The sequence below is a fragment of the Heterodontus francisci genome, chromosome 4 (genome assembly GCF_036365525.1).
Source record: "Heterodontus francisci isolate sHetFra1 chromosome 4, sHetFra1.hap1, whole genome shotgun sequence".
NCBI lineage: Eukaryota > Metazoa > Chordata > Chondrichthyes > Heterodontiformes > Heterodontidae > Heterodontus > Heterodontus francisci.
In genome coordinates, this window is record NC_090374.1 from 170,622,803 (window position 1) to 170,636,784 (window position 13,982).

The window sequence follows — 13,982 nt, forward strand, 5'->3', positions numbered from 1 at the left end:
CATTCAGTTTCAGGGAGAGAAGATTGAGTCCAAGGCTAATATTTTAAACGTAAGTAAGGACAATTATGAGGGCGTGAAAGCAGAGCTAGCTAAAGTGAACTGGCAAATCAGGTTAAGGGATAGGTCAATAGAGATGCAGTGGGAGACATTTAAGGGGATATTTCAGAATACACAGAATTGATACATTTCAACGAGAAAGAAAAATTCCAAGGGTGGGACCTGCCATCTGTGGTTAACTAAAACAGTTAAAGATAGTATCAAACTTAAAGAAAAAACAGCAAAGAAGGACTAAAAGATTGATAAGGAAGGTAAAATTAGAGAATGAGAGAAAGCTAGCTAGAAATATAAAGACAGATAGTAAGAGTTTCTATAGATATTTAAAAGAGAAAAGAGTTAACAAAGTGAGCATTGGTCCCATAAAAAGTGAGTCGGGGAATTAATAATGGACAATAAGGAGATGGCAGATGAATTGAACAGATATTTTGCATTGGTCTTCAATATTGAGGATACAAGTAACATCCCAGTATTAGCTGTAAGTCAGGAAATAGAAGGGAGGGAGGAACTCAAGAAAATCACAATCACCAGGGAAGTGGTACTGAACAAATTGCTGGAGCTGCGGGCTGACAGGTCCCCAGGTCCTGATGGACTTCATCCTAAGGTGTTAAAAGAAGTGGCTAGTGAGATAGTTGATGCGTTAGTTTTAATTTTCCAAAATTCCCTACATTTGGGGAAGGTTCCTTTCGATTGGAAAATAGCAAATGTAACTCCTTTATTCAAAAAGGGAGGGAGACAGAAAGCAGGAAACTACAGGCCAGTTAGCTTAGGGAAAATGTTAGAAGCTATTATTAAAGATGTTATAGCAAGGCATTTAGAAAAATTCAAGATAATCACGCAGAGTCAACATAATTTTGTGTAAGGGAAATCACGTTTAACCAATTTATTGGAGTTCTTTAAGGGAGTTACGTGTGCTGTGGATAAAGGGGAACCAGTGGATGTATTCTACTTAGATTTCCAGAAGGCATTTGATAAGGTGCCACATCAAAGGTTATTGCAGAAAATAAAAGCTCATGGTGTAGGGGGTAACATATTGGCATAGATAGAAGATTGGCTAGCTAACAGGAAACAGAGAGTAGGCATAAATGGGTCATTTTATGGTTGGCAAGATGTAATGAGTGGTGTGCCACAGGGATCAGTGCTGGGGCCTCAACTTTTTATAATTTATATAAATGACTTGCATGAAGGGACTAAAGGTAAGGTTGCTAAATTTATTGATGTGACAAAGATAGGTAGGAAAGGAGGTTGTGAAGAGGACATAAGGAATATAGATAGGTTAAGTGAGTTGGCAAAGACCTGGCAAATGGAGTATAATGTGGGAAAGTGTGAAATTGTCCACTTTGGCAGGAAGAATAAAAAAGAAGCACATTATCTAAATGGTGAGAGATTGCAGAGCTCTGAGATGCAGAGGGATCTGGATGTCCTAGTGCATGAATCGCAAAAGATTAGTATGCAGGTACAGCACATAATTAGGAAAGCTAACAGAATGTTATCGTTAATCACGAGGGGAATTGAATACAAAAGTAGGGAAGTTATGCTTCAACTATACAGGGCATTAGTGAGACCACACCTGGAGTACTGTGTACAGTACTGGTCTCCTTATTTAAGGAAGGATGTAAATGCGTTGGAGGCAGTACAGAGAAGGTTTACTAGACAAATACCTGGAATAGGTGGGCTGTCTTACGATGAAAGATTGGACAGGCTAGGCTTGTATCTTTTGGAATTTAGAAGAGTAAGAGGCGACTTGATTGAAACATATAAGATCCTGAGGGGTCTTGACAGGGTGGGTGTGGAAAGGATGTTTCCCCTTGTGGGAGAATCTTGAACTAAGAGTCACTGTTTAAAAATAAGGGGTCACCCATTTAAGACAGAAATGAGGAGAAATTTTTTCTCTCTCAGGGTCGTGAGTCTTTGAAATTCTCTTCCTCAAAAGGCAGTGGAAGCAGAGTCTTTGAATATTTTTAAGGCAGAGGTAGCTAGATTCTTGATGAGCAAGGGGGTGGAAGGTTATCGGGGGTAGGTGGAAATGTGGAGTTATCAGTTCAGCCATGAAATTATTAAGTGGCAGAGCAGGGTCGAGTGGCCTACTCCTGCTCCTAATTCGTATGTGCGTATTCGATGAGCATTTTGTTGACACTGCGGCTTTAAGACAAGACAAAGTCAACAAATACATCAATCCACTCAAAAAGAGAGAGGACTTTATACATGTACTAAAAGCAGACTGCTGCATGTCAATATCACAGCTTCATATATTCCCATTAATCTTAAAGGAATACCAAGGGTAGAGCTTGGATAGCACTAATTCAACCCTATGCTGTAAGATGCAGCAAACCTCAAAACTGCCATCACCTTGCAAATAACCTCAGTGCACCTTTAAGAAATAAACCTGGAAGCAGAATAGTCCATATCGGCTTTTATCTCTCTATTCGTAAAAATAAAAGCAACAGCATAAATTAGTGACAATGCTGACATGATTAATACCATCCACAAATATCAAGCATCAGTCTTCAGTAGTGGCAAATGCATGTGAAATGGTGAATTCACTACCATGTTAAATCTGCAGAGGTCACACTACCTATAATAAATATCTACAAGTGTTTTTTGTTTTTCATCATGGTGACACGTAACCTTTTACATGTATAGCTATGAATAAAATAAAATTTGTTATACATTCTAAAATCCAAGTAAACACTGCCCCAATAGCAGTTTTAGCCTAGAGCCTTTTTAAAAAAGAAAATCAAGTAATGCCCAATGTAAGTTTATGGTACAGTATCCAGATGGATTCACAAAAATGATTGGGGCTATTCATCAATGGTTCTACCCAAAGACAAATTAAAAACATTCATACTTTTGTCAAATTTAAACAGTTGTAATATAAATATCACCACCAAAAATTAAACATAGGTATTTAGCTGCTGTAAATAAAATGCTTTAAAATCTGTTTTTTCTTTAAAGTCTACTGAAAAGAAAAACTAACCAGACAACATTCTGAAGATTGTATTTCCTGTTCTTTTTATCTACATTAATCGTTCATAATTTTCCAAAGCATCTTTTCAAAAAAACAATCTAAAAGGCATTACGTATATCAATGTCTATGTTTACTCTTTTATCCACCAAGCCAAACAGAAGTACTTTAAATTCATGCATCTACTTTTGAAAGCAGAGTGGTTTCTACCTCATCTGAAAGAGAAACAAAAAAAAAAGTGAAACAGAAAGGGAAAAGAGACTTGAAATTTGAAGATGTTTGATGCAGACAGAAGATGTAACTTGATGCAAGATGTGACCTGTGATGTGTATTATATATCAGTATTTGACTGATCACTTACTGTACAGGTCAGTGTATGTTTGGCAGTTCTGTCACTATATGGGTTGCCATGGAATCACTAATTATTTCAATGTAGAGAATGTGAGAGCACTAACAGAATGACTGCTGAAGTATATGGAGTTAGCCATGATCTCAATGAATGGCGGAACAGGTTCGAAGGGCTGAATGGCCTCCTCATGTTCCTATAATCCTAAGTGATCATAAAATGCTGATGTCCTCTTGGTTATTTATTGATTTAAATTTGAAATTCATCCAGCTCACTAGCCCCAGATCACAAAGCATTTTTAAATTTTTCACCAATAGGCAATAATCTGTTTAATTTAAAGCCAGTTTTGGTGTGTGCTATTATCATCTTTTTCCGATGTTCTCTGATGAGACTAGTCTCACTTGGTAGGTTTGATAAATGGATTCACAGCCAAGTTACTTGTAAGTAAAAATCAAAAATAAATTTGTTTAATCAGAAAGTAGTGATTAATATATGACTGCGAATATTGTAATATTACTTGTCCCTTTGGTATGTGAACAATTGTAAGATTCACAGGACTACAAATACTATCCAAAGAAAACATGGGTTTTATTGTAACTTAACTAGAACATATATATATATATATATATTACTGCATGAGCACACCAACACACGTCTAACTGGTCATGTGTGTCATGACATCACTTTCTCTGGTGATCTTCTCTTACAGCTTCTTAAGTTGGTCTGCTCTTAAGGTCCTCCCATAACAAATATTAGAACCTCCTTCTGTACGTAAAGTCTCCTGATCCCTTTTAATTTGAAGATTATCAGCAAAACATGATATTGAATTTAGGGTATAAATGTGATTCTGAGCCTGACCATACTGGGAGCAGCAAAAAAGGCTGAGGACCTACCAGCATAAGTCACCAAGCTGTGAGATTCCCCCAGAGCTGCGAGACTGCTACTGAGCAGAGAGCACACTGAGAAAATATGGTTTACTACATAGAATTATATAGAATTTTACAGCATTGAAACAGGCCACTGGGCACAACTTGTCCTTGCTGAAGTTTATGCCCCACAGAAGCCTCCTCCCACTCTACTTCATCTCACTCTATCAGCATATCCTTTTATTCCTTTCTCCCTCATGAACTTACCTTGTTTCTCCCTAAATGGATCTATGCTATTCACCTCAACCACTCCCTATGGTGGTGAGTTCCACATTCTCACTGGTCTCTGGGTAAATATGTTTCTCCTGAGCTCCTTATTGAATTTATTGGTGACTATCTAACATTTATATATATCTTCAATTATTGCAACATTTGATCTGTAAGCATTAAGTGATTTACAAATTAATTTCCATGTAACCTCTTAATCTCTTCCATGGGCTAATTAGTGATTTAAGACACATATGCTGTAGCAACAGCTTAATATAATAGTAAGTCCTAATATGAGAAAATGAATCTCATTCTCTTCCTAAAAATGGCTTTGATGGGATTCAGAAATTCTGTTGAGATTAATTGGCAAATATATAAATTAAGATACATTTGCAATAGTGATGATATTGTAAAGAACACTATTTAAGAAAAGCCACTCCTTCAATAACTGCCTGTTCAGATTTGAAACAAAATTGTTCTCGGAATGTGGCAAACCTGTAGTTATTGCCCTGACAGCATTAAGAATCAATTACACAGTGTGGGATTGGAGTCACAGGAAGGCCCAGACCAGGCATTATAGCCAGACCTCCTCTCTAAAGAGTGTTAGTGAATTCTGGGTTCTCTGACAATCCATTATTGTCTTTTATGGTGCTTATCTGGTGTCGGTGTGACCATGTTTAATACATTTCACAACTTACCATGATGGGATTGGAGTGCACAACCTGAGTTTCTAGCCCAGCACTATAACCACAAGACAGTTGTTCTCTTTAATTATAGGTTGATAGAGACACCATTGTTACATACATATCCCTCTGACACCCTTTGCCATGTGGATTCCAGCTTTGCACTGAAAGGAAAAGGAACACTATTTGCAACAATGCTGCACCTACCTGAGACATTGGACAAATAAGCCTTGGCTTCTCGATAACTAATGTGATGCACAATAGCAATGCTGCAGTATGAGACATAATTGACTCCATTTACAGCATAGGAGTTGACAATGCGATGTACAGAGTTCTTGCATAACATGAATAGCAGATGTGAGTGAGTTTCTAAAGGAACAACTGCATTTATATATTGTCTTTCAGAACCTCAGGATGTCCCAAAGTGCTTTACGGTCAATGAAGCACTTTTGCAGTGTAGTCACTGTTGTAATGTAGGAAATGTGGCAGCAAATTTGCTCCCACCAAGCTCCCACACAGTGCAATGTGATAATGACCAGATAATCTGTTCAGTAAAATAAAAATAGAAAATGCTGGAAATATTCAGCAAGTCAGGCAGCATCAGTTTAAGTGACGTTGGTTAAGAAACAGCTATTGGTTAGGACATAGGGGAGAAATCCCCTTCTGTTACTTGTATAATACCATGGGATATTTTATGTTCATTTGAGAGGGCAGTGTATTGTTGCACCTGAAAGATGGCTTCTCCAACACTGCAGCACTCCCTCAGTGCTCTGCCCCTCCCACAGTGCGGCACTCCCTCAGTGCTCTGCCCCTCCCACAGCATGGTGCTCCCTCTGTACTGCCCCTCCAACAGCGCGCCACTCCCTCAGTCCTGACCCTCCGACAGTGCAGCGCTCCCTCAATCCTGACCCTCCGACAGTGCAGCGCTCCCTCAGTCCTGACCCTCCAACAGTGCAGCGCTTCCTAAGTCCTGACCCTCCAACAGTGCAGCGTCCTCTGTTACTGCATTCTGATACACATTATACCTGATGTTGCTTCCTAACTGATATTTTATTGATACCATTTCTACCTAGATTTCCCGGAAGAGTCCCTGAGATTGGATTGATGCTGGAAATAAACGCAATGAATAATTACGTTGTTGATACCTCTTCTCTGCATGTTGACCTCAATGTATGGCCTTCACCAGTGGGATGTGCACAGACCTATTGCACACACACTCACACTCGGAACATCTTGCAGGTATACCTGAGTCCTAAAAGCTCGAGGCAACCTCTGTTTAACAAGCAATGATGAATAAATCCATTAGCATCTGCAACTTCTTCCAGCTTCAAATCTTGTTCTGATATCGTTCCTCTTTCACTAAATAGATAGTTCTGGAAAATTTTCCTGTCTATCCACATCAAACCATTTCAGGAAGAAACTTCCTAACCATTGTGTGTAAAGTATAGACTGTGGCTCCTAATGTACTGAATGCACTTACAACTGTAAGTACTGTAGTACATGGAATCAAAGAACCTTACAGCACAGAAGGAAGCCATTCAGCCCATCGTGCCTCTTTGAAAAAGCTATCCAATTGAATCCCATGCCCCCTGCTCTTTCCCCCACAGCCCTGTATATTTTTTTCCTTCACGTATTTATCCAAAACCCTTTTGAAAACTATTATTGAATCTGCTTCTACCACCCCTTCAGGTAGCACATTCCAGATCATTATCAACTCACTGTGTAAAAATATTTCTGCTTATCTCCCATCTGTTTTTTTGCCAATCATCTTAAATCTGTGCTCTCTGGTTACCAACCCTCCTGCCAGTGGAAACTGTTTCCACATATCAAAACCCCTCATCATTTTGAACGCCTTTATTAAATCTCCCCTTAGTCCTCTCCTCTCTAAGGAGAACATTCCCAGCTTCTTCAGTATCTCCACATAATGGAACCCTCCCCCCCCCCCCCCCCATCCTTGGAACCATTCTAGTGAATCCCCTCTGCACCCTCTCCAAGGCCTTTTCATCAAGTGTGGTGCCTAGAATTGAGGCTCCAGCTGAGGCTTAACCAGCAATTTATAAAGATTTAGCTTACCTTCCTTACCTTTGTACTCTATGCCTTTACTAATAATGCCAAGGATCTTATATGATTCAGCTTTTTCTGCACATAACACATTTATGACCTTTCCAGTTGATTCTAGCTGGAAGATGACCCCAAGAGTCTGCTGCTAATGGTTCAGTAAACTAAGCCAATAAGCAGCTGATCCACACAAAGTGGAAGGATCTGAAATGACGATGACTCATAGAATGAAAGTGCAGCCTGCAAAGAGAGTTTTAATAATGCTTTTAATAAAACAGATGTTTACTTACTGATATTTACGTATGGCTGTAGCGATCTTCGTGCTGTTCTCAGCAACATTCCTTCCTACGGGCTCCCCTGCTTGGTGAGACAGCCACCTCAGTCTGTGCTGCACTCTGGCCACCCACAAGGCTGATCCTGCTCGGTTAACGCTTTCACATTATTTTGCAGACCACTTGGAAAGTCTCTACGGACCTCCCATGGGCCCATGGACCCCAGTTCGAGAACCACTGATTGAGCAAACCCTGCAGGAAGTGCGTTTCAGTGGCGATTAAAGAGTAAACTCGCAGCATCTTTGATCATAGCGAGGTAACTTGCTCAGTGTGGGGATATCCTGTAAAATTTGCAGGTCGTGTTTTGTTGTGAATTTCAGATACCTGTCCATTCAGGCTGAGATGCCTCACTACAGGTAAGGACATGGAAAATCTATCCTTGGCTGAGGACAGGATCAGGTTCTCTGTGAAACTCCTGTGGTCAAATAGCTTGCTGACAGTCACTATCAAAGGCACATGGTTCCTGGACTACAACTGTCGATCTGTACCCCAACAAGGAGTCAGTGCCTGCAGGAGAGCCGGGAAGAGAGAATATTGGCAAGGAGTCTGAGGTTCAACATAGCTTTCTGTAACACACACCTGGCACACACATGTAGTTTAATCTGCCAATGAGACTTTTTGTTAACCCTGTTACAATGTAATATACATGATTACATCTTGTGTTTGAAAATTAACAGAAAAAATTCCAAATAATTTTTTATGACCATGTGCGATCAAGGTCAGTACAAAGAAGCTTCTGGCTTGAAGATAAAACTCCTTCTGCCCCAATAATAAATCTCTTTCTTCCAAAAATACCTTTTACATGAAGATAGTACCATCGAAGAAGTAGATGTAAAATAGTTATTTCCACCTGAAGCAGAATGACAGTCGTTCCTTTTAAAGAGAATTTATATTCACAAAAATGATGCCATCTCCCTTGTTAAGTAGCATTAATATAAAGCTGTAAGGTTTATACGAGCCAGTTCCTCATCCTGTTGTTGCTGTGCAGGTAATATCCTGGAGCTGAGGGACAGGAATCATCACTGTGTGAGGCAGAGTAGGACAGTGTTCACAGTTCAGCAATTGGAAATCCTGGAAAAGGTATTCCAGAAAAAACTCTATCCCAAAGTAGTAATGAGACAGAGACTTGCGACGGTCAAAATTCAGGTATTTTATTTGCCATCCCCAATCTCTGCAAAATGTAAAAGCTTTTTTATTTCAGTAGAGAGGCAGTTATGATCAGGTAGTCTGGGAAAATGAGCAAACATTATCCTTTCAAGCTTCTCTCGAATGTTGTTCACTTTGCATTGCTCAAACAAAGAGCATCATTCGAGCATTCCTCCATTTCTGCCCATCCTTGATTTTAGTCATCCCACCGTTGGCACCCATGCCTTCAGCTGCCTGAGCCCTAAGCTCTGGAATTCCCTCCCTAAATCTCTCTGACTCTCTAACTCGCTATCCTCTTTTAACATACTCCTTAAAACCTATCTCTTTGACCAAGCATCTGTCCTGATATATCCTTGTGTGCCTCGATGTAAAATTTTGATCACTACTACTCTTGTTAAGCACTTTGGGGCATTTTGCTATGCTAAAGGTGCTATATAAATGCAAGTTGTTGTCATCATCATGATAAGTGATATTTTAACTTAGTCCTTGAGAAGCAAACATTCCCTTCGACTTCCCAAGTGTGGTTCAAGAACAGGGGAACAGGGTTTCACAAACAGCAGAGCTCCGCACAAGGAACAGGCTGTCAGGAAGAGAACGGATGGCGGGTTACAGATTCAGAACACAAACAGGAAAGAGGCTTGAAGCTGACTAACAATAGGAGGAAGAACTCAGACTGCACGGGAACCAGCAATGAGCTCACCTTATTGCAGAGGAACCAATACTTTTCTGATGACTCAGCCCCTCTCAGTTCATTGCTCATCACACCAAATCCTACTTCTACAGTAAAGAGCACGGGATATGGTGTTTCAATTCTGTGATGTGGAGATAACTATGCTTGAGATTTATAACATTAGGGGAGTTATTGTAAAGCAATTTAATACAATGAAGAGGGTGGAGGGTGGGTGGAGGAATCACATTTGTGATTTACAGCAGCCACATTAATCTAGTTTCTTGAACAGTGTAAAACTTGGGACCTTTTTCCTGTCAGGTTAAGATTTCTTTTGATTATTTTCCTCCCCAATCTTCTGATTATCTCTTAGTCATGCCCTTTGATTTGGGATTTCAGCCCTCTGAGGAAGAGAATTCAAAGATTCACAACCCTTTGTGTGAAGAAATTTCTCCTCATCGCAGTCCTAAATGATCAACCCCTTATCCTGAGACTGTGTCCCCGTGTTCTAGATTCCCCAGCCAGGGCAAACAACCTCTCAGTGTCTACCCTGTCAAGCCCCTTCAGAATTTTATATGTTTCAATGAGATCACCTCTCACTCTTCTAAACTTCAGAGAGTATAGCTCCAATTTACTCAGCCTCTGATCATAAGACAACCCTCTCAACCTAGGAACCAATCTAGTGAACCTTCACTGTACTGCCTCCAATGCAAGCATATCTTTCCTTAAATATGGAGACCAAAACTGCGCACAGTTGTGGTCTGACCAAAGCCCTGTACAGTTGTAGCAAGACTTCCTCATTCTTGTACTACATACCCCTTGCAATAAAAACCAACATGCCACTTGCATGCGAATGTTTTGCGTTCCTTGTACAAGTACATCCAAGTTTCTTTGAACATCAGGTTTCATGCCTTTTAAAAAAAAAAATCTGTTTTTCTATTACAACTACCAATGTGAATGAGCTCACGCTTCCCCATATTATACTCCATCTGTCACATTGTTGCCCACTCACTTAACCTGTCTATATCTCTTTGCAGCCTCTTTGTGTTCTCCGCACAGCTTACCTTCCCACCTAGCTCTTTGTTTCATCAGCAAACTTGGATACGTTACTCTCGGGCTCTTCATTTAAGTCATTAATATAGATTGCAAATAGCTGAGGCCCTTGCACTGATCCTTGTGGCACTCCACTAGTCACAGCCTACCAACTTGAAAATGCCCCATTTATCCCTACTCTTTGCTTCCTGTCCATTAATCAATCCTTCATCCATGCTAATATATTATACCCCACTCCATGACCCCTTATCTTGTGTATTAACATTTTGTGTGGCACTTTATCGAATGCCTTTTGGAAATTCAAGTATACTACATCTGCCAGATCCCCTTTATCTACCCTACTGGTTAAATGCTCAAAAAACTCTGATAAATTTGTCAAACGTGATTTTCCTTTTGTAAAACCATGTTGACTCTGTCTGATCATACTATGGTTTTCGAATGCATTATTAAGACTTCTTTAATGATTGTTGTCAGACTAACTGGCCTGTAGTTCCTTCCTTTCTTGAATAGCGGTTACATTTGCTAATTTCCGATCCACTGGGACTATTCTAGAATCTAGGGAATTTTGGAAAATCGTGATCAGTACATCCACTATCTCTGCCACTACCTCATTTAGAACACTAGGATGTAGGCCATCAGGTCCTGGGGATTTGTCGGCTTTTAGTCCCATAAGTTTCTCCAATACTTTTTCTCTGCTTATATTAATTACTTTAAGTTCCTCACTCTTATCAGTCTCTTTGTTACCCTTTATTTATGGTATGTAATTTGTGTCTTTTACTGTGAAGACAGACACAAAATATTTGTTCAACATCTCTGCCATTTCCTCATTCCCCATGATAATTTCTCTTGTCTTTGCCTCTTAGGTACCAATGTTTACTTTAGTCACTCTCCTTTTTTCCCTGTAAAATTCTTAAATCTATTTTTAGATTCCTGACTAGTTTGCTCTCATTCGTTCTATTTTATCCCTTTTTATCAACTTTTTGGTTGCCCTTTGCTGGTTTCTAAAACTTTCCCAATCCTTAGGCTTACTATTATTTTCTGCAACAATCTAAGCCTCTTTTAATATACTACCACCCTTAACTTTCCTAGGAAGCCATGGATGGTTCTTTCTTGCTGAGTTTTTGTTTTTTAATGAAATGTATTTTTGTTGAACATTTTGTATTGTTTCTTTAAATGTTACCCACTGTTTATTTACCACCATACCATTTAGTCTATTTATCCAATCAACCTTAGCCAACTCTCCCCTTAAACCTATGAAATTGGTTGTGTTTATGATTCTTGTTTGAGACTAGAGTATGCCACTCTCAAATGTAATTTAATTGTATTATGATCACTTTTCACCAGAGAATCTTTTCTTTAAGCTTCTGAAATGAATTATTCATTTGCCTTCCTGCAATACTGCACTTGGCTTGCAAATGTGATATTTCCTTCTCCTGCCTTAACTAACCGGTTGCCTTTGTTCTGTAACTGTTAATCAATCTGGTTTCTCTAACTTACAGCTAACTTAAGAATATGCCTTAGTCAACCAACTCCTAATATAACTAAATCCTGATCATTTTCTTAGTGAGGCAAACAATTGTTGGGGTATAAAAAGCTTGTATTCTCTGCGCTGTAACATTTTATGAGTCTATTATTTTGTAGGTGCTCCAAATCAAGGCTCATTAGAAGCCATAAGTCCAGTGATCTTGAGAGGGAAAAAGAAATAGTCCAACTCTGAACCTTTCAATTTAAAGGGAGACCCAATGGAGATACCTATGCAAATGTAAGATTCCCAATATTGTTAGATTCCAGAGATTTCCAACAATACGTTAGGAGAGTTGTCATGGATGCTGTGCTCTTGCTGACATTCCTTCTATGTAAGATTCCTTCAACCAAACAGGTTTTCACAGGTTTGATCCCTAGCCTGTGCTGAGTGTTGTGATCTTGCCCACAGCAGAGATGGACAAATGACAGTGTACCACTTAAGCAGGAAGAGGCAAATGCCATCTGAGATTCCTATTCCCGGTCTCGCTTTCATGAATCCTGCTGGAATGGTGCTCTTGTATGGATGAGGACACAGTTAGTTGCTCTGCTGACCATCACATTAACACTGGGCACTTTGCTGCTGTTGGTAACCATGGAATCATAATCCGAGTGAGGGGGTGAGGAAAGACGTTTAGGGAAAAGGAATTGCTAGAGAAAAGAAAACTGCATTGGGAGGGAAAATAGGAAGAGAACTTCAATCTAGAATGGCAAAACCTGAAGCTGGTCAGAGAGTTGTTAAGATAGGTGCCATTGTCAGGCTAATTGTGAGGAATGCTCAGGGTTTTTACAAATGATTAGAAATAATTTCATTCCAACAGAAACCTCATTTCATATGGTTCCATGGTAAATAAATAAGAATTATTTCCCATGGTATTTAAGTTCGCTGTGAGGGTCACAATATCCTTTGATCTTTAAAACATTATAATTGACAGTGAAGTGAAAACTATCACACAGAAAGAGTTTCTAAGCTGCTGGGTATGTTTTCCTTTCAGGTGCCACTCCTGATATTGGAGGTTTACATTATCTGGGCTCTCTGATCGCTGTGACCCACTCTTCAAACCTCTGATTTTCCAGGACAGCTTTTGCAGGAACTGTGCCAAGTATGTCTCCTGAGACCTTCCATTGGGATCTAGCTCTGTGGCATACATGGGCACAAATGCAGCTATCTTTGTGCTTAATATACATCATCAGCAAAGCCCACAGCAATTCTGGCCTTGTAATGTCGAAGGAAAAGAAACACAGTTAAAATCAATAACTTCAAGTGTAGAAAGTCTTTGTCTCCTTGCAAAGTAGCCTGTGACTATATTTAGTTTGTATACTTGAAGTTTTTGAGTACACCTCCTTGTTTTTGTAGTATGAGAATGCCAATGTGTAGCAAATAACACACCGAGTAAGAACCTTGGTTTGCATGAGAAAAGCTATGATTTGCCTCCCTTAAAAGGCAAGTCCTAAGTTTTCCTGGTGAGGCACATGTAAGCATATTATGTCACGGTGTCACTGGAAGGATGCAAAACCTACCGTTGCTATCTCCAACATGCGGAATTGCTGGTCTTTGGATTTCCTCAGAGGATGAGAGGAAGACAAGTCAAGTAGAACTTCTTTCATGCACCTCTTAGTGCTTATTTTAATAGTGGGATTGGTAACATGATACCTATCCACTGGGAATCTTGCATGGAGTGAAGGGAATTTTTTTGTTACTGATACCCCATTCCCAAATTTTCATCTTATTCTTCCTTTCCTAAAGACGCTGATTTATGTTGGGATTTGGCTTGATAATGTCAGAAGCCATTCTGTACCTTTTGCAAATAACCATTTTCCATGCTGGAACTTACACAGTGAATATTGGCAAAGCAATTTGAGTGTGAGGTAGGGAGTCTGAAACTGTTTTCAGTGAAACAATTGCACAGTTTTGAGTGGGAGTCACGGCATTTGATCAAAAGCATCAAGCCTGACCATTTATTTTTGCTCCTCTCCATAATCAGGATCAGAGAGGCCACTTAACAGAATTGCCATCACACCCA